At 46.5% G+C, this 22731-nt stretch overlaps 1 protein-coding gene across 6 annotated transcripts in view; it reads right to left on the bottom strand.

Moving 5' to 3' along the window:
- Window positions 1-22731, bottom strand: part of stk33 (serine/threonine kinase 33) — a 231786-nt gene that overhangs the window by 162343 nt on the left and 46712 nt on the right. For 3 of the 6 annotated variants that reach the window (XM_067993924.1, XM_067993923.1, XM_067993919.1), the window contains exon 1: window positions 322-769. The exons of 1 other annotated variant lie outside the window; for it this stretch is intronic. The gene's annotated coding sequence lies outside the window, so the exon portion shown is untranslated. Of the gene's footprint in view, window positions 1-321; window positions 778-22731 lie in introns of those variants that run through there. 2 more of the 6 variants (XM_067993926.1, XM_067993927.1) reach the window with 2 other exon arrangements.

A 22731-nucleotide genomic window follows, 5' to 3' on the forward strand; every position in this document is an offset into this window, starting at 1 on the left:
TCTCCCCCTCCCCCCCCCTGCCCCTCCCCACCCACCCCGGCTCTCCTGCCCCTCCCTCCCCCCCCCACCCCGGCTCTCCTGCCCCCCACCCAGGCTCTCCTGCCCCCCACCCCGGCTCTCCTGCTCCTGCCCCTCCCCGGCTCTCCTGCCCCTCCCCGGCTCTCCTGCCCCCCCCCACTCCCCCCCGCTGCCATGGTAACGGAGCTCACACTCCAACGGCTCGGTCGGGGAAACACTCGCCCCAACGGCCGCGGCACCGCCGGAGGAGCCGAGCGGCCCGACCGCCCTGTTCGGGTGTCGGTGTGTGGTGCGGGTACTCACGGTGTGTCTCTCTCTCCTCCAGCCGGTGATGACCCTCCTCCTCTCCTCTCCTCTTCTCTCTCTGTCTCTCGGACACTTGAGAGAGAAAAAAAAACTTTCACCATGGAACCGCCGACTCTACGGCACGCCCCGAGGCTCAGGCAGCTTCTGGACGGGACCTCGGCCAATTCGCAACTCGAAAACCTTCAATCATCGCTGCGCGTCACTCGCGCTGCTCGCCCCGCCGCGGCGATTGTGACGGACCAGCCCAGGGAGGGAGAGAGAGCGCGAGCTGAGGGGCAACAAGAGCCTCACCTGATTGTTACTCTTCACCGCCTGTCATTTAAGGTCATCAATATCGAGGAAATGTTAGAGGCGAGACTGATGATCCCAAAAGAACGAGGCAGATTGCCAACTGTTCAAACAAATAAGACTTGCGTTTATTTTGCTTCCCTGTCTCAAACCAAAACTGAGTCAGTGTCGCTCCTTGTGGTTGAGATTTCATGGGTCTCCTCGTTACCTTTTCCTTTTGGAACAAAATTAATTAAATAACGTGAGAACAATAATCCACCTCGTTTTATTTTGCAATATTAGCTGCATTGTTTTGTTTTTGCGTTTGTTTTAGAATCATAGAATCATAGAAGTTTACAACATGGAAACAGGCCCTTCGGCCCAACAAGTCCATGTCGCCCAGTTTATACCACTAAGCTAGTCCCAGTTGCCTGCGCTTGGCCCATATCCCTCTATACCCATCTTACCCATGTAACTGTCCAAATGCTTTTTAAAAGACAAAATTGTACCTGCCTCTACTACTGCCTCTGGCAGCTCGTTCCAGACACTCACCACCCTTTGAGTGAAAAAATTGCCCCTCTGGACCCTCTCACCTTAAATCTATGCCCCCTCGTTATAGACTCCCCTACCTTTGGGAGAAGATTTTGACTATCTATCTTATCTATGCCCCTCATTATTTTATAGACTTCTATAAGATCACCCCTTAACCTCCTACTCTCCAGGGAAAAAAGTCTCAGTCTATCCAACCTCTCCCTATAAGTCAAACCATCAAGTCCCGGTAGCATCCTAGTAAATCTTTTCTGCACTCTTTCTAGTTTAATAATATCCTTTCTATAATTGGGTGACCAGAACTGTACACAGTATTCCAAGTGTGGCCTTACTAATGTCTTGTACAACTTCAACAAGACATCCCAACTCCTATATTCAATGTTCTGACCAATGAAACCAAGCATGCTGAATGCCTTCTTCACCACCCTATCCACCTGTGACTCCACTTTCAAGGAGCTATGAACCTGTACTCCTAGATCTCTTTGTTCTATAACTCTCCCCAACACCCTACCATTAACGGAGTAGGTCGTGGCCCGATTCGATCTACCAAAATGCATCACCTCACATTTATCTAAATTAAACTCCATCTGCCATTCATCGGCCCACTGGCCCAATTTATCAAGATCCCGTTTGCAATCCTAGATAACCTTCTTCACTGTCCACAATGCCACCAATCTTGGTGTCATCTGCAAACTTACTAAGCATGCCTCCTAAATTCTCATCCAAATCATTCATATAAGTAACAAATAACAGCGGACCCAGCACCGATCCCTGAGGCACACCGCTGGTCACAGGCCTCCAGTTTGAAAAACAACCCTCTCCAACCACCCTCTGTCTTCTGTCGTCAATCCAAGGTTTCTGCATTTGTTTTGTATTCCTTTAAGGCTTTGAAATGTATTTATTGTTGTTATGGTATTAATCATAAGTGTGTAAATTCATCCACTTTAAGGGTGTCACACTTTGATAGGTAAGTTAGAGAAAGAACTGTAACAACCGCAGCGTCAATTCTCTGACTCTGAATCTTTTCAGCCCTCTTCTGGGAGCACAGGTAGATGTATCCTTATGTGCCACATTTATTTTTGATGGCAATATTTTAATATTTATTTTATTATGTGCCTTTATTAGTTTATAGTAACATTTTAAAAACGATCATGGAGCCAGGCTTCCCAAATGGCTCAGTAAGTTTATCCAGTTGAGTAGTCGAGCCATATTGACCAGAAATACCCAAGGTCTTTTCCTTGGCCTGTTGCGAGTCAACTGATAGCAGTGGGAATATTATAAATGGTCTCAAGGGTCGTGGGTTAAAAGGGGATGGGGGAATCAGCCAAAATTCTGCTTCTACGGATAAAGTATGCTTATGGTTGGGGGCTAATGTAATGCTTGAATATGATCTTGATGAGGCTCGCGCTTTACTCGAGAAGAATCTAACAACTGCAACCCGTAATCTGGAAGGACTAGAAGAAGACCTGGACTTCCTTCGAGATCAGTTCACCACGACAGAAGTCAATATGGCAAGAGTGTATAACTGGGACGTTAAAAGGAGAAGATCAGAAGCAGCCTCTAAAAGCAGCGCATAGTTCACAAAAACACATTTTTACACATTATTAAACTATCAAACTCACTTTTGTTTTCTTAAAAGATCCACCAATTTGGCAACATTCGCTATACTGGTGGAATTACACACATGGATCTCGAGTGAGGAATTCAACTTGACCACCTCATCTAACATTACGTTTCATAATAAGAATGTTTGTGCTCAATTTTGTCATGAATTTATTCAAGAACAAATTCAAGTTTGAAGGGCTTTATTGTCAGGTTGTGGGCTTTCATGTTTTTCTGGCAAGCAGGGAGGGAGAAGAGACCACGAGGGGGGAAGGAGGAGGAGAGCACAGTTGTATGCAGAGCACAGTTCAGATTCCATAAACAAACACATGTGCCCCTATTAATCTAAAACTTGCATCTTTTTGTTGTCATGAATGGGAATAGCATGCCACAGAATTAACAATTACTCTTTTACCACAATATATTCAGGTTAGAATTAGCATAAAAATTTACTTACAAGATTTATAATTACCCAGAACCAAAAGGAACATCTTTATTTGCATGTTACTTCAAACTGTCTTGAAAATAGTGTTTGTAATTTTATGAGTCCTTTTCAGAATCTTTGAACTGAGACTTTGATAAACATAACCTGGGCACTTCGGAGCTCCCTGGAGTCCTGTCGCACCATTGCAATGAGAAACAAACAGCTTTTGCTACCCCAGATCACAGCTGTGTTCTCACACTAAGCATGCCATTAATCAATTTTACTTTTCAGACAGATAGTGACCTGGAGACTTGTGGCATTTGATGGATTTCAATTGCTTTTGACACCTAGATTACATATCAAATAGCTTGACTGTCCTCAAACAGAGAGCTTGGCACTGATATGAGACTGCAAACTTGACTGCATTAAAGTATCAGAAACATTAGAGAATTACTGATACAATTAACTTGTAAGTATAGCCAATCAACAGCAGAGTGAAGAACCAGCTAGTTGCCTCCGCATTGCCCCACAAACGCAAAAATAATGCTTTTCAGAAAAAAGCTCCATTTAAAATTCACAAATTACCCTATCCAAAATTACATTTGAAAAATATATTATGCAGAAATTTTATAATATGAAGCAGGACAGGACTTTAATCGTATTCAGTTCGGTAAACAGTGAGCTATATTTTAATGCTGGTAGAAATTGGAGAAGTGCAATCAGCATTCTTGCATATCTATGCTTCCAGTAATGGCAAAGTCGTGTTTGGAGCAGGGTTTCAATTTCCCTTCTCCTGGTAACAATTGGGAGCTATCGCCTGGGCTCAGAGAAGAGAAGGGTAAAAAAGGGTGGTCACCAGCACTACTGATTTGCCACCAGATATTTCTCTCTATGTTGTGATGTGACAATCATAGAAAGTTACGGCACAGAAGGAGGACATTCAGCCCATCGTGTCCATGCGGGCTGAAAAAGAGCTATCCAGCTTAATCCCACTTTCCAGCACTCGGTCCATAGCCCTGTAGGTTACGGCACTTCAAGTGCACATCCAAGTACTTTTTAAATGAGTTGAGGGTTTCTGCCTCTACCACCCTTTAAGGCAGTGAGTTCCAGACCCCCACCAGCCCCTGGGTTAAAAAATTTCTCCTCAGCTCCCCTCTAATCCTTCTACCAATTACTTTAAATCTATGCCCCTTGGTCAATACTAAGGGAAATAGGTCCTCCCTATCCACTCTATCTAGTCCCGTTATAATTTTATATACCTCAATTAAATCTCCCCTCAGCCTCCTTTGTTCCAAAGAAAACAACCTCAGCCTATCCAATCTTTTCTCATAGCTAAAATTCTCCAGCCCTGGCAACATCCTTGTAAATCTCCTCTGTACCCTCTCTAGTGCAATCACATCTTTCCTGTAATGTGATGACCAGAACTGTACACAGTACTCAAGCTGTGGCCTAACCAATGTTTTATACAGTTCTAGCTTAACCTCCCTGCTCTTATATTCTGTGCCTCAGCTAATAAAGGAAAGTATCCCGTATGCCTTTTTAAACACCTTATCTACCGGTCCTGCTACCTTCAGGGACCAGTGAACATGCACTCCAAGTTCCCTTTGTTCCTCTACACCTCTCAGTACTTTCCCATTTATTGTGTACTCCCTTGTTTTGTTTGCCCTCTCCAAATGCATTACCTCACACTTATCTGGATTGAATTCCATTTGCCACTTTTCTGCCCACCTGACCAGTTCATTGATATCTTCCTGCAGTCTACAGCTTTCCTCCTCACTATCAACCACACGGCCAATTTTTGAATCATCTGCAAACTTCTTGATCGAGCCCCCCACATTCAAGTCCAAATCATTAATATATACCACAAAAAGCAGGGGACCTAGTACTGATCCTTGCAGGAACCCACTGGAAACAGCCTTCCAGTCGCAAACACATCTGTCAACCATTACCTTTTGCTTCCTGTCACTGAGCCAATTTTGGATTCAACTAGCCACTTTCCCTTGGATCCCATGGGCTTTTACTTTTTTGACCAGTCTACCATGTGGAACCTTGTCAAAAGCCTTTCTAAAATCCATGTACACTACATCAAACATGTTACTTGCTCAAAAAATTCAATCAAGTTAGTCAGACATGACCTTCCCTTAACAAATCCATGCTGACTGTCCTTGAATAACCTGTGCCTTTCCAAATGACGATTTATGCTGTTCCTCAGAATCGATTAAAATAATTTGCCCACCACCGAGGTTGGATTGACTGGCCTATAATTACTCAGCCTATCTCTTTTTTCCTTTTTAAACAATGGTACAACATTAGCAGTCCTCCAAACCTCCGGCACCATGCCTGTAGCCAGGGAGGATTGGAAAATGATGGTCAGAGCCTCTGCTAGTCCCTCCCTTGCTTCTCTTAGCAACCTGAAATACATTTCATCCAGACCTGGCAATTTATCTACTTTCAAAGATGCTAAACCCTTTAACACTTCCTCTCTCACTATGTTTATCCCAGTTAATATTTCACGCTCCTCCTCCTTAACTACAATCTCTGCATCGTCCCCCCTCTTTTGTGAAGACTGATGCAAAGTATTCATTAAGAACCATACCCACATCTTCTGCCTCCACACATAGATTACCTTTTTGGTCTCTAATAGGCCCTACTCTTTCCTTAGTTATCCTCTTGCTCTTTATGTATTTATAAAACATTTTTGGGTTTTCCTTAATTTTACTTGCCAGTACTTTTTCATGCCCTCTCTTTGCTTTCCAAATTTCCTTTTTAATTTTACCCCTGCACTTTCTATACTCCTCTAGCTTTCTTCAGTATTGAGCTCTTGGTGTCTGACGTAAGCTTCCCTTTTTTGCCTTATCTTACCCTGTGTGCTTCTTGTCATTTGGGGGGCTCTAGATTTGGCAGTCCCACCCTTTTTCTTTGTGAGAACATGTTTACTCTGAACCCCTTAAATCTCCCCCTTGAATGCCTCCCACTGCTCTGACATAAATTTACTTTCAAGTAGCAGTTTCCAGTCCACTTTTGCTAAATCACTTCTCAGCTTAGTAAAATTGGCCTTTCCCCAATTTAGAACTTTTATTCCTGTTCTATCTCTGTTCTTTTCCATAACTATGCTAAATCTAACTGAATTATGATCACTACCACCAAAATGCTCTCCCACTGATACGCCTTCCACTTGCTTCATTCCCTAAAACTAAATCCAGAACTGCCCCCTCTCTTGTTGGGCTTCCCATGTACAGGCTAAAAAAGTTCTCCTGAATGCAATTTAAGAATTCTGCACCCTCTATATCTTTTGCACTGATTGTATCCTAATTAATATTAGGGTAGTTGAAATCCCCTATTATTTCTGCTCTATTGTTTTTGCACTTCTCAAAAATTTGCCAACATATTTGCTCTTCTATCTCCCTCTGACTGTTTGGGGGTCTATAGTACACTCCCAGAAATGTGACTGCCCCTTTTTTGTTCTTTAGCTCAACCCATATGGCCTCATTTGATGATCCTTCTAACATCAAATCCCTCCTCACGGCCATAATTGTTTCTTTAACCAATATTGCCACCCCCTCCTTTTTTATCCCCCTCTCTATCACGTCTGAAAACCCTGTAACCAGGAACATTGAGCTGCCGTTCCAGCCCCTCTTTAAGCCATGTTTCTGTAATAACTAGGATATCGTATTTCCACGTGTCTATCTGTGCCCATAGCTCATCTGCTTTATTCACTATACTCCTTGCATTGAGGTATACATTTCCAGCTCTGCTTCTCTCTGTTCTGAATCTACACTCAAATTCCCATTCCCCTGCCAAGCTAGTTTAAACCCTCCCCAACAGCACTAGCAAACCTCCCCGCGAGGATATTGGTCCCAGTCCTGTTGAGGTGCAACCTGTCCAGCTTGTACAGGTCCCACCTCCCCCAGAACCAGTCCCAATGCCCCAGGAATCTAAAGCCCTCCCTCCTGGACTGTCTCTCCAGCCACGCATTCATCTTCTCTATCCTCCCATTTCTATACTCGCTAGCGCGTGGCACCGGGAGTAATTCGGAGATTACTACCTTTGAGGTCCTGCTTATTAATGTCTTTCCTAACTCCTTAATATCAGCCTGCAGGACCTCATCCCTCTCTAATAGAGATAAAAACAAGCAGAGGCCACACATCAGGCTGTTTATGTTCATGTCCTCAATGCTTTTGATGAGGATAGTAAAAAATTTTAATGAAAATTTTTTTTTAAAGATTGCACTGGCAGTCATCCTGCCTTCTCTGCTCCATGAGTACCAATCTAGAAAGTGCTATATAATCTGCCTAAATTTGTCTGGTACTGCCTAGAAACAAGTTGAGGTTTCTACCACAATTGTAATCACTAGCGGAAAGTCCATTATTGTTCACTGGTGAAAAATAAGAACTTAATGAAGCATGGAATCAGGAAAGGCCATTAAAGCCCATCATGCTCAGTACTTCCACAGACTTCAATGGACTTCACTCAAGAGATGATTCTGCAGAATTCTGCAGAAATACCCCCTGATCCCTGAAGATAATCAAGGTAAACTTGGAAATATTCATCTATCCTTACATCTCCATGATTGAATCTGGCTTGTTACCCTCCACAGATAACATCTCCTCTAACTAGCCCCATTAGCCGAGGAACTATCACATCTTGTGTAGTATTTGATCAACTTCATGTATACCTTTCCCTATAATCTGCAATCCCATCCTCTGCTAGATATGCATTCAACCCTTTTTTGAAAGTGAATTGATACAGCATCAATTGCTTTTGCTGGGAATTCCATTATGCCCTTGGAGTAGGTGCTACATTGTTCAAACTGTTTTCCAGTGTCTTCATTCATTTTGCTTTTTTAAAACTTCATATAGTTTGAGCTAGTGCTTTGGGACATTTTTCTACATTAAAGGGACTATATAAATGCAGGTTGTTGTTATTGATTAACCATTCAGTGCATGAAATGAGGCAATAATATCACCATGTAGTGATGATATTATTAGCTACCCTCATCTTTACAAACAGTTTTCACTTTACGTGGATCTTTAAAGTGCCAACATTTTCAAACAAGCTGTTTTTTCCCCTTCCAACTATTAACTTCAATGTTCTATGGTTATTTGGAACCCTTTCATTTTGTAGACTGTGCCAACTACCATCAAACTGTGATCTAAAGTCATTATTTAAAAGTCTCAAAATGTGAGAAGGAACTATTCTTACACAAGGTGCAACTAAGATGATAGACCCTATAAACGGTGAAATTTTGGAGTCAGAATGTTTGTCAACTAACAAATATATTTTTTGACTTCAAAGAGGTCTGTAAAAGTGCTATCCAGATCTGTCTTCCTGTGTATCAGTACACCTAATATTGAGTCAAGTAACAATCTTAATGTTTCACTTATATCAATGAATTACAGTGAAGTTTTAGAATACTAAAATAACAGAAGTAAAAAAGGTTCCATTTATAATATATTTCAAAATCAGCAACAATGCTAAAAGTCACTGTCATTTTCTTATATTAATTTTAAACTATCAGTGTAACTTTGAAAACATGTTCTAAGACAGAAGTATTATGATTTAATTTATTCAGCAAAATGGACAGATATTCCAATTATTTACTATTTACTTAGCAACACAAAAAATGCCCCATAATGCATTACTAAATTGCTATGAATTGCATTACTCAGCAAATGTGCTGGTCTTCTAAACACTCGCACTGGACAATAATATATACCCCCATACTCTAAATCATTGACTGACTGAACCTTTGACTGCACCATTAACAATTCCAGCATTTTTTTTACATAGTAAGGAAGGAATAATAGGATTACATTAAAAAGAATAGCATGTAATTTGTGTGTATTTCATAGTTTGATATTTTAGGATTGCCCATCTTTTCTAACCTTTACATGTATTGATCATTTTAATCAAATACGATGTGGTGACCTTTTATGATTCCCTGCAATTTCTTCAGTGCAAGAAATGTACACAAGAAATAATAAATATGTAGACATTAAACTTTCACTATGGTGCTGATGATGTCTGCTGGGGTAGGTGGAAGATCTCACTGCTGACTCTAATTAAACTAAAATGGCACCTCTTTAAGATACTTTTATAGGCACTAGCATCATGTAAATCCTATAGAAATTCACTTTCTGTTGAATGAGGACTTGAACCATTACCAAATTATCTACTCGGCTCACCCATTATTATACATCATTGTTCCTTTGAAACACATCATTAATACTATAATAAGTACTTCAACAAGGCGGTAGTACAATATAACAATCTTATAAAAGTAGCCTGTATAACGGCAATATATAACTATCTATATATTTGCATACACTTCCTGTCTGTACCAAATTGAATTCCCATTGACAATTTTTTCCCAATATAAATTCCTATGTCCACATTTCTAATAGGTTTTTCCTATTGAAACTTCTTAACGCTGCAATTATGTAGCCTGCCCATTATGTGACTTTGTACCTAGTCTGTGAGCATGCTCAGGGAGTTCCTCTCTACAACATTTCAGAACCTGGGATAGACATCTTGGAATTTCAGCCGCTATAATTTTATTCATAGAATTATAGAAATTTACGGCACAGAAGGAGGCCATTCGGCCCATCGTGTCTGTGCCAGCTGAAAAAGAGCGATAGCGCCTAATCCCACTTTCGACTCTTAGTCTGTAGCCCTGTCGATTATGGCACTTCAAGTGCATATCCTAGTACATTTTAAATGAGATGAAGGTTTCTGCCTCTACCACCCTTTCAGGCAGTGAGTTCCAGACCCTCACCACCGTCTGGGTGAAAAAAATTCTCTCCAACTCCCCTCTGATTGTCCTACCAATTAATTTAAATCTATGCTCCCTGGTTATTGACCTTTCTTCTAAGGGAAAAGGGTCCATTCTATCTAGGCCCCTCATAATTTTATACACCTCAATTAAATCTCCCCTCAGCCTCCTCTGTTCCGAAGAAAACAACCCCCACCTATCCAATCTTTCCTCGTAGCTAAAATTCTCCAGTCCGAGCAACATCCTCATAAATCTCCTCTGTACCCTCTCTAGTGCAATCGCATCTTTCCTGTAATGTGGTGACCAGAACTGTACGCAGCACTCTAGCTTTGGCCTAACTAGTGTTTTATACAGTTCTAGCATAACCTCCCTGCTCTTATATTCTATGCCTTGGCTAATAAAGGAAAATATGCCATATGCCTTCTTAACCACCTTAACTACCTGTGCTAATACCTTCAGGGATCTGTGAACATGCACTCCAAGGTCCCTCTGTGCCTCTACACTTCTCAGTATCCCATCATTTATAGTGTATTCCCTTGCCCTGATTGCCCTCCCCAAATGTATTACCTCACACTTATCCAGATTGAATTCCATTTGCCACTTTTCTGCCCACTTGACCAGTCCATTGTTAACTTCCCGCAGTCTACAGCTTTCTTACTCACCATCAACCACACGGCCAATTTTTGTATCATCTGCAAACTGCTTATTCATGCCCCCTACATTTAAGTCTAAATCATTGCAAGTTTGAACTGTTTCTTTGTGTCAATTTTTCAGTTTTATTAAAATGTTACATACTTTTTCCCATTTATGGAGTTAATCATTCTTAATCTGGCACTCCACCCTGTCAAATTTAATAAAAAGTCAAATTTTACTTCCCTCTTTCCCGATGCCTCCATGTTGCACTTCTTAGCGAGTGTCTCGGAACCAAAGAATGAGTGATTTAAGAACACTCCCTGAAATCATTCCAATATCAAAGACCAATGTAAAAGTCTTTCCCAGAATCCAAAGCTTTTCCTCAAGTTACTCACCACCTGGACCAGCCAGTCCCCAGGACCCCAGCCTCATGAAAGCAAAGCCCATCACACCACAGTGAGCCAAGTTGAATATTTTTCTGCAACGGGATTCTGCACCTCTTTAGATCTTGGCAAATCTATAAGAGTGCAATGGAACTGAAGATTAACCCTGGATCATTCCCCACATAATGAAAGTGAACTAACTCCCCCCCCCCCACCCCGGCTGAACATCAATTTGTCACCAATTTCCCCCTCTACTCGGGAATGTCCAGGTTCCAATTGACATGGATATAGCCTGCCGCCCCTTGCCAAGCATAAATTCAAGAGCTTCCCCCTACACTGATCTGGATAATCCCCCAAATGACCGTGACTACCAACCCCTACCTTCCACTGAACATGAATTCTGAATCCATCCCTCCCCCACAACTGAGCACGAGTCCGTGAACTAACCTCCCTCAATGAAATTGTTCCCCCGCCAACTGAACATGAAATCTATAACATATAAAAACAGAAAATGCTGGAAAAGCTAAGCAAGTGAGGCAGCATCTGTTGAGAAAGCAACAGAGTTAACAGGCTCGATTTTAGGAGGGAGGCGGGTTGGCAGCGGGGGGTCGATGGGTAATGCGCCCAGTGAATTCGGGGTGCTCCGCACGCGATCGCAGCTTAATTGAAGGCACTTATCTTGGCTTCTGGGTTTCACGCTGGAAAGCTGCGCAGCGGGCGGACTGCGCAGCCCCATCATAGGCTGTCAGCTGGAGGAGCCCTATTTAAAGGGGCAGTCCTCCACTGACTGATGCTGCAGAAAATATGCAAAATTACAGCGTGGAGCAGCCCAGGGGAAAGGCTGCTCCCAGGTTTAATGATGCCCCACTCCAGGTCTTACTGGATGGGGTGAGGAGGAGGGGGAGGACAGAGATCTTCTCCCCGGTGGACGGGAGGAAGTGGCCTGCCTCTGCCACCACGGAGGCCTGGCTCGAGGTGGCAGAGGAGGACACCTGCACCACCAACATATCGCCCACCTGCATACAGTGCAGGAAGCGCTTCAATGACCTAAGTAGTTCAGTCGAAGTGAGTACACTTACTCATTCCCCTACACTCCGTCTGCCACATCATCACCCCCACACCACATCTCCTTCTGCACTGCCAACACTACTCTATCACGTCACTCCTCACACCCACTCAAAGCTCATCCTCATCTTACCTGCATTTACTCACCTCGCCAGTACTCATCCCACCACTACCACTCAACCCAAACCTCAAACAATCTCATACCCTCTCATGCATCTCTTTCACAGTCAGCCTCACTCAACCTGCCACTACCTGTGCTGCAGCCACAGGGCATGCATCACATATGTGCAGTAGGAAGCATAAGGCAAACTTGTCGTGAGCATGAAGGGGATGCACAAGGGTGTTTGAGGGTTTGTCATGGTTTTTACTTATATTTGATTTCTGATCAACTCACATTACATATTATATTGTCACCACTGCTGCCACGTCTTTGCAAATCTTGTCTAGTTTGTGCAATAATGTGGATCACGATGAAGACCCATAACTGATGCCACCCATTGTGTCACTGCAGAGTGGCTTTTGCAGGGGTCTTTTGTGCAGACGACTGAGAGACGTCGGCGATGTCCCCGGTGGCACCCTGGAAGGATACGGAGGAGAAGTTGTTGAGGGCAGTGGTGACTTTGACAGCGACAGGTAAGAAGATGGTGCTCGGGCCAGCTGGGAGCAGCTCAGCATGAAAGAGGCTGCAGATGTCCACGACTACATGTTGAGTGACTCTGAGCCTCCGTATGCACTGCTGCTCAGAGAGGTCCAGGAAACTGAGCCTCGGTCTGTAGACCCTGTGGCGAGGGTAGTGCCTTCTGCGACGCATCTCTCTCTGCAGTTCCCCTCCCTCCTGCTGTGCAGGTGGATGTGTCACAGCACTGTGTTGTGGAGCTTCACGTGTCAGAGGTGGACGGCATGGCCGGCGAGGCTGGTGATGCTGTTCGTCCTCCGAGGAGGTCACGACTGCAGCTATGGCGGCCCCCATCCGGAAGATGTAGGTTTGAGGGGGTCCGCAAGGTAGGTAAATGCGAATTTTATTGTCAGGAGGAGGGTGGTGGAGGCCAAACTTTGTCCAAAGTGACAGAGTGGCCTCCTGCAATGAGTGAGGGTCTCCCCCCCCCCACCTGTCAAATGGACCTTTGTAGCTGCCACAGGCTGGTGGCTGCAAACCGTCCATTTCAACTGGGAGTGTTTCCCCCATTACAGGAAACAATCTCAGTTGAGTTGAAAATCCCACCCCTCCTAAAATATCATGTCAATCAGGTATGCTAACGACCTGAAGTATCTACTTAATTAGTTTAAGTGGCATCCCGCTGGCTTTAATTGCACGCACGTGTAAGCGCGTCACTGGGGAACCCGGAAGTGGGCGGGTTGGAGCCGGGCTCCGGACCCACCCCGGGAATCCCCGATTTTTGGAGCCCCCCCGCCACGAACCGGCTGGCTCGGATGTCCGAAAATCGAGCCCAACGATTCAGGTCGAAAACCTTTTGTCAAATCTGATGAAAGGTCTTTGACCTGCAACGTTAACTCTTTCTTTCTCCACAGATGCTGCCTCACTTGCTGAGCTTTCCCAGCATTTTCTGTTTTTATTTCAGATTTCCAGCATCTGCACTATTTTGCTTTTGATGAAATCTGAAACACCCCCTCCAGTGAACATAAAATTGGGAATTCCCCTTCCCCCCAATTCCCGTTCCCTCTCCTTCACACTTCTGCTTTCTATGATAGGATTGATAAGGAATGACAAATGGAGTTACAATACAATAGGTACAAAACTTTGAATAACCCTGTAGCACAATGAATCTATGCATCTCCATCACTCCTCCTGTCAGAGGTGATGTTGTCCTATGAATAATTTAGATTTTGCTATGATGACCATGGAAAATAAATAGAAATGTTGGAGTGATGGGATTCAATGGGTTGAATGGCCTTACTCAGCCTTGAATTTTTTATGTTCTTAAACCTAAATTATAAAATTTGGTAGTAGTAGCAAAAGAACCAAAGTTGAATGGCAAGATGAAAACTTCAATATTAAAACTGCTTTAAAAGTAGTGTATAACAACACTGCAACATAGTCTTGGAGTTCCAATAATAATGCTCCGGCATGTTAACATGTGCCTCAAATGTGTTACAGCCTTGCAACATAGGTCGAAACCTAAACAATACGCTATATTTGATCCAACCATTGTTGTATTAAATTGCTTTTGAGTGCAGGAATTTGTAACCAAATTCCTGTGCGGTCAACAGTAAACAAGTACTGTAGTTGCTCAATAGTTTAAGGCTATTGAGCTTAACAGCAAGTTATCTCCATCATACTAATTCATTCTCCTCCCCTTTTTTCCCCACTTCAACCAAATTTATGACAGAGAAAGGGGAGAGGAATTGAACAGATATTGTGTATCTGTCTTCACAGTAGAAGACACTAATAACATAGGAACAGGAGTAGTAGAAAATAATAGTAGAAAATCAAGGGGCAAAGGGGAGGGAGGAACTAAAAACAATCACTATCACTAGAGAAAAAGTACTAGGTAAACTAATGGGTCTAAAGGCTGACAAGTCCCCTGGACCTGATGGCTTGCATCCAAGGGTCTTAAAGGAAGTGGCTACAGAGATATTGGATGCATTGGTTGTAATCTTCCAGAATTCACTAGATTCTGGAAAGGTCCCAGCAGATTGGAAAACCGCAAATGTAACACCCCTATTCAAGAAGGGAGTGAGACAGAAAGCAGGTAACTATAGACCAGTTAGCCTAACATCTGTCACTGGGAAAATGCTAGAATCCATTATTAAGGAAGTAGTAGCAGGACATTTGGAGACTCATAATACAATCAAGGAGAGTCAACATAGTTTTATGAAGGGGAAATCATGTCTGACAAATTTATCAGAGTTCTTTGAGGAAGTAACGGGCAGGGTGGATAAAGGGGAACCAATGGATGCAGTATATTTTGATTTCCAAAAGGCATTTGATAAGGTGACACATAAAAGATTACTGCACAAGATAAGAGCTCATGGTGTTGGGGGTAATATACTGGCATGGATAGAGGATTGGCTAACTAACAGAAAACAAAGGGCCCGATTTTAGCACCCGCTATCGGGTGTGTTCTCGGCAGGGGGGCCTCGAAAATCGTGAAATCCAGGATCCCGACCGGATCCCGCCTCGATCCCGCCCACTTCCAGGTTCCCCGCTGACGCGCCGGCGTGTGCGCGCAGCCCCCGCTGGTGGGAATCCCGCAGGCAATTAAAGTCAGCGGGATGCCACTTGAGAGTATTTATTTAGCTATTTCAGGTCATGAACTGACCTGATTAAGGGACTGTGTGTGATTTTGGATCAACATGGGACTGTTTCACACACTGGGGGAAACACTCCCAGATCGAATGAACGTGTTGCAGCTGTCAGCCTGTGGCAGCTGAAAAGGTCCATTTGACAGGTGGTGGGGGGGGGGGGGAGACCCTCACTCATTGCAGGAGGCCACTCTGTCACTTGGGACAAAGTTTGGCCTCCACCACCCTCCTCCTGATGGTCAAAGTCACCAACCTGCACACTTACCCCGGGGTCCGGAGACATTTACCTATCTTGCGGACCCCCACAGATGTACATCTTGCGGATGGGGGCCGCCGTAACTGCAGTCATGACCTCCTCGGAGGGCGAACAGCATCACCAGCCTCACCAGCCTCGCCATCCATGCTGTCCACCTCTGACACGTGGAGCTCCACAACAGAGTGCTGTGACACATCCACCTGTACAGCAGGAGGGAGGGCTACCGCAGAGAGAGATGCGTCGCAGAGGGTACAACCCTCGCCACAGGTTCCACAGACCGAGGCTCAGCCTCCTGGACCTCTCTGAGCAGCAGTGCACACGGAGGCTCAGAGTCACTCGACATGTAGCCGTGGACATCTGCAGCCTCTTTCATGCCGAGCTGCTCCTGGCTGGCCCGTGCACCATCTTCCTACCTGTCGCTGTCAAAGTCACCACTGCCCTCCCGAACTTCTCCTCCACAGCCTTCCAGGGTGCAACCGGGGACATCGCCGATGTCTCTCAGTCGGCTGCGCAGAAGAGCCCTGCAAATACACCTACACCCACTCTGCAGTGACACAATGGGTGGCATCAGTGGTGGGTCCTCATAGTGATACCCAGGAGCGGGCATTATTGCACAAACCGGACAGGATTCGCAAAGACATGGCAGTAGTGGTGCCAATATAATGTGTGATGTGAGTTGTTCTGAAATTCAATAGAAGTAACAACCATGACAAACCTTCAAACACCCTTGTGCATTCCCTTCATGCTGACGACACGTTTGCCTTACGCTGCCTACTGCACATATGTGATGCATGCCCTGTGGCTGCAGCACAGGTGGTGGCAGGTTGAGTGAGGCTGGCCGTGAGGGAGATGCACGAGAGGGTAAGTATGGGATAGAGCCATGAGATTGTATGAGGATTGGGTTGCGTGGTAGTGGCGGGGTGAGTACTGGCGAGGTGAGTAGGTGCAGGTAAGATGAGGATGAGGTTTGAGTGGGTATGAGGGGTGATGTGACAGAGTAGTGTTGGCAGTGCCGAAGGAGATGTGGGGTGGGGGCAGTGATGTGGCAGACGGAGTATAGGGGAAAGACTACGTGTACTCACTGTGGCTGACCTACTGAGGTCATTGGAGCGCCTCCTGCACTGTGTGCAGGTGGGCGATATGTTGGTGGCGCAGGTGACCCCCTCTGCCACCTCGAGCCAGGCCTTCCTGGTGGCAGAGGCAGGCCGTTTCCTCCCGCCCGCCGGGTGGAAGATCTCTGTCCTCCCCCTCCTCCTCACCCCATGTATTGATACCTGGGGTGAGGCATCATTAAACTGGGAGCAGCCTTCCCTCTGGGCTGCTCCATGCAGTCATCTTTGCTATTGGTTGCAGCATCTGTCAGTGGAGGACTGCCCCTTTAAATAGAGCGCCTCCAGCTGACAGATCTTACTGTGCATGCGCAGCCTGCCCGACGCACAGACCAGCAGCGGGGAACCCGGAGGAGCAGGTAAGTGGCTCCAATTAGTGCGTTGCCTGCTACGATCGCGCGGGAAACCCACTAATTTCACCGGGCGCGTTACCCACGCGCCCGCTTGCCCACCCGCCAAGAACCCACACCCCTGGTAAAATCGGGCCCAAAGAGTCAGGATAAAAGGGTCATTTTCAAAATGACAATCTGTAACTAGTGGGGTTCCGCAGGGATCAGTGCTGGGGCCTCAACTATTTACAATATATATCAATGACTTGGATGAAGGAACAGAGTGTCTTGTGGCCAAATTTGCTGCTGATACAAAGATAGGTGGAAAAGCAAGTTGCGATGAGGACACAAAGGGGCCGATTTTAGCACCTGCTCTCGGGTGCGTTCTCGGCGGGGGGGCCTCGAAAATCCCGAAATGGAGGAGCGGGACCGGATCGCGCCTCGATCCCGCCCACTTCCGGGTTCCGTGCTGACGTGCGGGGGTGCGTGCGCAGCCCCTGCTGGTGGGAATCCCGCAGGCAATTAAAGCCAGCGGGATGCCACTTGAGGTTATTTATTTTGCTTGTTCAGGTCATTAACTGACCTGATTAAGGGACTGTGTGTGATTTTGGATAAACATGGGACTGTTTCACACACTGGGGGAAACACTCCTAGTTGAAATGGACGTGTTGCAGCCGTCAGCCTGTGGCAGCTGCAAAGGTCCATTTGACAGGTGGCGGGGGGGAGACCCTCAGCCATTGCAGGAGGCCGCTCTGTCACTTGGGACAAAGTTTGGCCTCCACCACCCTCCTCCTGATGGTCGAAGTCACCAACCTGCACACTTACCCCGGGGTCCGGAGACATGTGCCTACCTTGCGGACCCCCTCAGATGTACATATTGCGGATGGGGGCCGCCGTAGCTGCTGTCATGACCTCCTCGGAGGACGAACAGCATCACCAGCCTCACCAGCCTCGCCATGCACGCCGTCCACCTCTGACACGTGGAGCTCCACAACAGAGTGCTGTGGCACATCCACCTGTACAGCAGGAGGGAGGGCTACCGCAGAGAGAGATGCGTCGCAGAGGGCACTACCCTCACCACACGTTCCACAGACCGAGGCTCAGCCTCCTGGACCTCTCTGAGCAGCAGTGCACACGGAGGCTCAGAGTCAGTCGACATGTAGTTGTGGACATCTGCAGCCTCTTTCATGCCGAGCTGCTCCCGGCTGGCCCGTGCACCATCTTCCTACCTGTCGCTGCCAAAGTCACCACTCCCTCAACAACTTCTCCTTCGCATCCTTCCAGGGTGCCACCGGGGACATCGCCGACGTCTCTCAGTCGTCTGCGCAGAAGAGCCCTGCAAATACACCTACACCCACTCTGCAGTGACACACTGGGTGGCATCAACGGTGGGTCCTCATAGGGATACCCAGGAGCGGGCATTATTCCACAAACCGGACAGGATTCGCGAAGACATGGCAGTATTGGTGCCAATATAACGTGTGATGTGAGTTGTTCTTTAAGTCAATAGATGTAAGAACCATGACAAACCCTCAAACACCCTTGTGCATCCCCTTCATGCTCACGACACATTTGCCTTACGCTGCCTACTGCACATATGTGATGCATGCCCTGTGGCTGCAGCACAGGTGGTGGCAGGTTGAGTGAGGCTGGCCGTGAGAGAGATGCACGAGAGGGTGAGTATGGGATAGAGCCATGAGATTGTATGAGAATTGGGTTGCGTGGTAGTGGCGGGGTGAGTAGGTGCAGGTAAGATGAGGATGAGGTTTGAGTGGGTATGAGGGGTGATGTGACAGAGTAGTGTTGGCAGTGCTGAAGGAGATGTGGGGTGGGGGCGGTGTTGTGGCAGACGGAGTGTCGGGGAATGAGTAAGTGTTCTCACTGTGGCTGACCTACTGAGGTCATTGGAGCGCCTCCTGCCCTGTATGCAGGTGGGCGATATGTTGGTGGCGCAGGTGACCTCCTCTGGCACCTCGAGCCAGGCCTTCTTGGTGGCAGAGGCAGGCCGCTTCCTCCTGCCCGCCGGGTGGAAGATCTCTGTCCTCCCCCTCCTCCTCACCCCATCTAATGATACCTGGGGTGAGGCATCATTAAACTGGGAGCAGCCTTCCCCCTGGGCTGCTCCATGCTGTAATTTTTGCTGTTTGTGGCAGCATCTGTCAGTGGAGGACTGCCCCTTTAAATAGAGCGCCTCCAGCTGACAGATCTTACTGCGCATGCGCAGCCCGCCCGACGCGCAGATCAGCAGTGGGGAACCCGGAGGAGCAGGTAAGTGGATCCATTTAGTGTGTTGCCTGCTATGATCGCGCGGGCAACCCACTAATTTCACCGGGCGCGTTCCCACCCGCCCAGAACCCGCACCCCTGGTAAAATCGGGCCCAAAGGGTCAATTTTCAGATGGCTGAGCGGGTGTGTTTGTGGCGGGGATGGGCTCCTAAAATTGGGGATTCCGGGAGCGGGTCCGGAGCCCGCCTCCAACCCGCCCACTTCCAGCTTCCCCAATGATGCGAATCAGTGCACGCGCAGCCCCCACATGCGGGCCTCCCACTGGCAATCAAAGCCGGCGGGATCCCATTTAAGATCATTATCTGGGTACTTGAGGTCATTTACAGACCTCATTAGTTGGAGATTTTAGGAGGATTCGTATTTTGGACTACCCAGAGCATGTTTCCCATGCTGGGGGAAACACTCCCTGTTTAAATAAATGTGTTGCAGCCAGCAGCCAGTGGCAGCTGCAAAGGTCCATTTAACAGGTGGGAGGTAAACCCTCATTCATTGCAGCAGGGCACTCTGTCACCTCAGACAAAGTTTTGCCTGCCACACCGTTGTCTCCACACTCTAAATGATTAAATCATACCCTAAACTCTGCTGTCCAAACACATTTACCTACTTTGTGGACCCCCTCACACTCACACCATCAGGATGGGGGCGGTGGGGGGGTCCATTGCTGCATTTATCACTCCATTGGAGGACAAGCAACATAACCAGCCTCGCCAGGCATGCCGTCCACCTCTGCCACATGGAGCTACACAACACAGAGCTGCGCAACAGGCACCTGCACAAAGTAGTCGTGTAACTACACATACACCCACTGTAGGGTGACCCAATGGGTGACATCAAGAGTGTTCATGGAGAACCTCATGAAAGGACATTATTGCACAAGCCAGTCAAGAATGGCCAAGACGTGGCAGTAGTGGTGACAATATAATATGTTATGTGAGTTGATCAGAAATCAAATATAAGTAAAAACCATGACAAACCCTCAAACACCCTTGTGCATCCCCTTCATGCTCACGACATGTTTGCCTTACGCTACCTACTACACACATGTGATGCATGCCCTGTGGCTACAGCACAGGTAGTGGCAGGTTGGGTGAGGCTGACTGTGAAAGAGATGCATCAGAGAGTGAGTATGAGATAGAGCCATGAGATTGTATGAGGATTGGGTTGAGTGGTAGTGGTGGGATGAGTACTGGCGAGGTGAGTAAGTGCAGGTAAGATGAGAATGAGCTTTGAGTGGGTGTGAGGAGTGATGTGATAGAGTGATGTTGGCAGTGCAGAAGGAAATGTGGGGTGGGGGTGGTGATGTGGCAGATGGAGTGTAAGGGAATGAGTTAGTGTACTCACTTTGGCTGACCTACTTAGGTCATTGAAGCGCCTCCTGCACTGTATGCAGGTGGGCGATATGTTGGTGGTAGTGGTGACCTCCTCTGCCACCTCAAGCCAGACCTTCGTAGTGGCAGAGGCAGGCCACTTCCTCCCATCCGCCGGGTGGAAGATCTCTGTCCTCCCCCTCCTCCTCACCCCATCCGGTAGGGCCTGGAGTGAGGCATCCTGGAAGCAGTCTTACCCCTGGGCTGCTCCATGCTGTAATTTTGGCTCCTTTCTGCAGCATCAGTCAGTGGAGGACTGCCCCTTTAAATAGGGCTCCTCCAGCTGACATCATATGATGCGGGTGCGCAGTCTGCCCGCTGTGCAGCTTTCCAGCGTGAAACCCGGAAGCCAAGGTAAGTGGCTTCAATTTATTTACGATCGCGTGGGGAACCCACCGATTTTACTGGGCGGTTACCCACGTGCTCAGTCGACCCCCCCCCCCCCCCCGCTGGCAACCCGCCTCCCTCCTAATATCGGGCCCAAAGTGTCTGCAAAGGGATATTGACAGGTTAAGCGAATGGGCAAAAATTTGGCAGATGGAATATAATGTGGGAAAATGTGAAGTCATCCACTTTGGGAGGAAAAATAAAAAAGCAAAATATATAATTTGATTGGAGAAATACTACAAAATGCTGCGGTACAGAGGGATCTGGGTGTTCTCGTACATGAAACACAAAAAGTCAACATACAGGTGCAGCAGGTAATCTGGAAGGCAAACGGAATATTTGCCTTTATTTCTAGGGGGATGGAGTATAAAAGCAGGGAAGTCATGCTACAACTGTACGGGGTGCTGGTGAGACCACACCTGGAGTACTGTGTACAGTTCTGGTGCCTTATTTAAGGAAGGACATATTTGTAATGGAGGCAGTTCAGAGAAGGTTCACTAGGTTGATTCTGGGTATGGAAGGGTTGTCTTATGAGGAAAGATTGAACAGGTTGGGGCTATACTCATTGAAGTTTAGAAGAATAAGAGAAGATCTTATTGAAACATATAAGATTCTGAGGGGACTCGATAGGGTAGATGCTGAGAGGATGTTACCCCTCAAGGGGGAATCTAAAACTAGGGGGCATGGTCTCAGAATAAGGTGTCACCCATTTAAGATGGAAATGAGGAGGAATTTCTTCTCCCAGAGGGTCATGAATCTTTGGAATTCTTTACCCCAAAAAGCTGTGGAGGCTGAGTCATTGAATACATTCAAGGCTGAGTTAGACAAATTTTGATCAGCAAGGGAGTCAAAGTATATGGGGAAAAGGCGGGAGAGTGGAGTTGAGGTAAAAATCAGATCAGCCATGATCTCATTAAATGGCGGAGCAGGCTCGAGGGGCCGAATGGCCTACTCCTGCTCTTATCTCTTATGGTCTTATGACAATGGCGAATTTCTTCCCTTATAAATGAACTTTGTCTTCAATCTTGATACCAGTCTCAAGTCTTTATGAGTTGTCTAACTGCTAACTGAAACATAGTGCAGGAGGGAGAGCTTCAGATTCTTGGGGCATTGGGACCAGTTTTGGGGCAGGAGGGACCTGTTCAAGATGGACGGGTTGCACCTCAACAGAGCTGGGACTGATGACCTCATGGGGAGGTTCACTAGTGTTGTGGGGGAGGGTTTAAACTAATTTGGCAGGGGGATGGGCACCAGGATTCAGCAAGAGAATGGAGGTGCACAAAGGATTAGGAGAGACAGATAGCACTAGAGTAGAAATAGTGCAATATTAGGTAGGATCAGACTAAGAGGGAATATGAGAAGGTCTAAGATAGGTTTAGAGTGCATGTGTGTAAACGCACGAAGCGTGGTAAATAAGGTTGGTGAGCTGCAGGTACAAATAGCCAAATGGAAATATGATGTCGTGGTGATAATGGAGACCTGGTCCAAAAAAGATTAGGATTGGGTACTAAATATTCCTGAATACAAGGTGTTCAGGAAAGATAGGGAAGGAAAAAAGGAGGGAGGAGGGGTGGCACTACTGATTAAGGCGAATATTGCAGTGCTGGAGAGAGAGGATATCCTTGAGGGGTCAAGGACAGAATTTATTTGGTTAGAATTAAGGAACAATAGAGGTGCCATTACACTACTGGGGGTATACTATAGGCCACCAATT

Source organism: Heptranchias perlo, chromosome 12 (genome assembly GCF_035084215.1).
Source record: "Heptranchias perlo isolate sHepPer1 chromosome 12, sHepPer1.hap1, whole genome shotgun sequence".
NCBI classification, from domain to species: Eukaryota; Metazoa; Chordata; class Chondrichthyes; order Hexanchiformes; family Hexanchidae; genus Heptranchias; species Heptranchias perlo.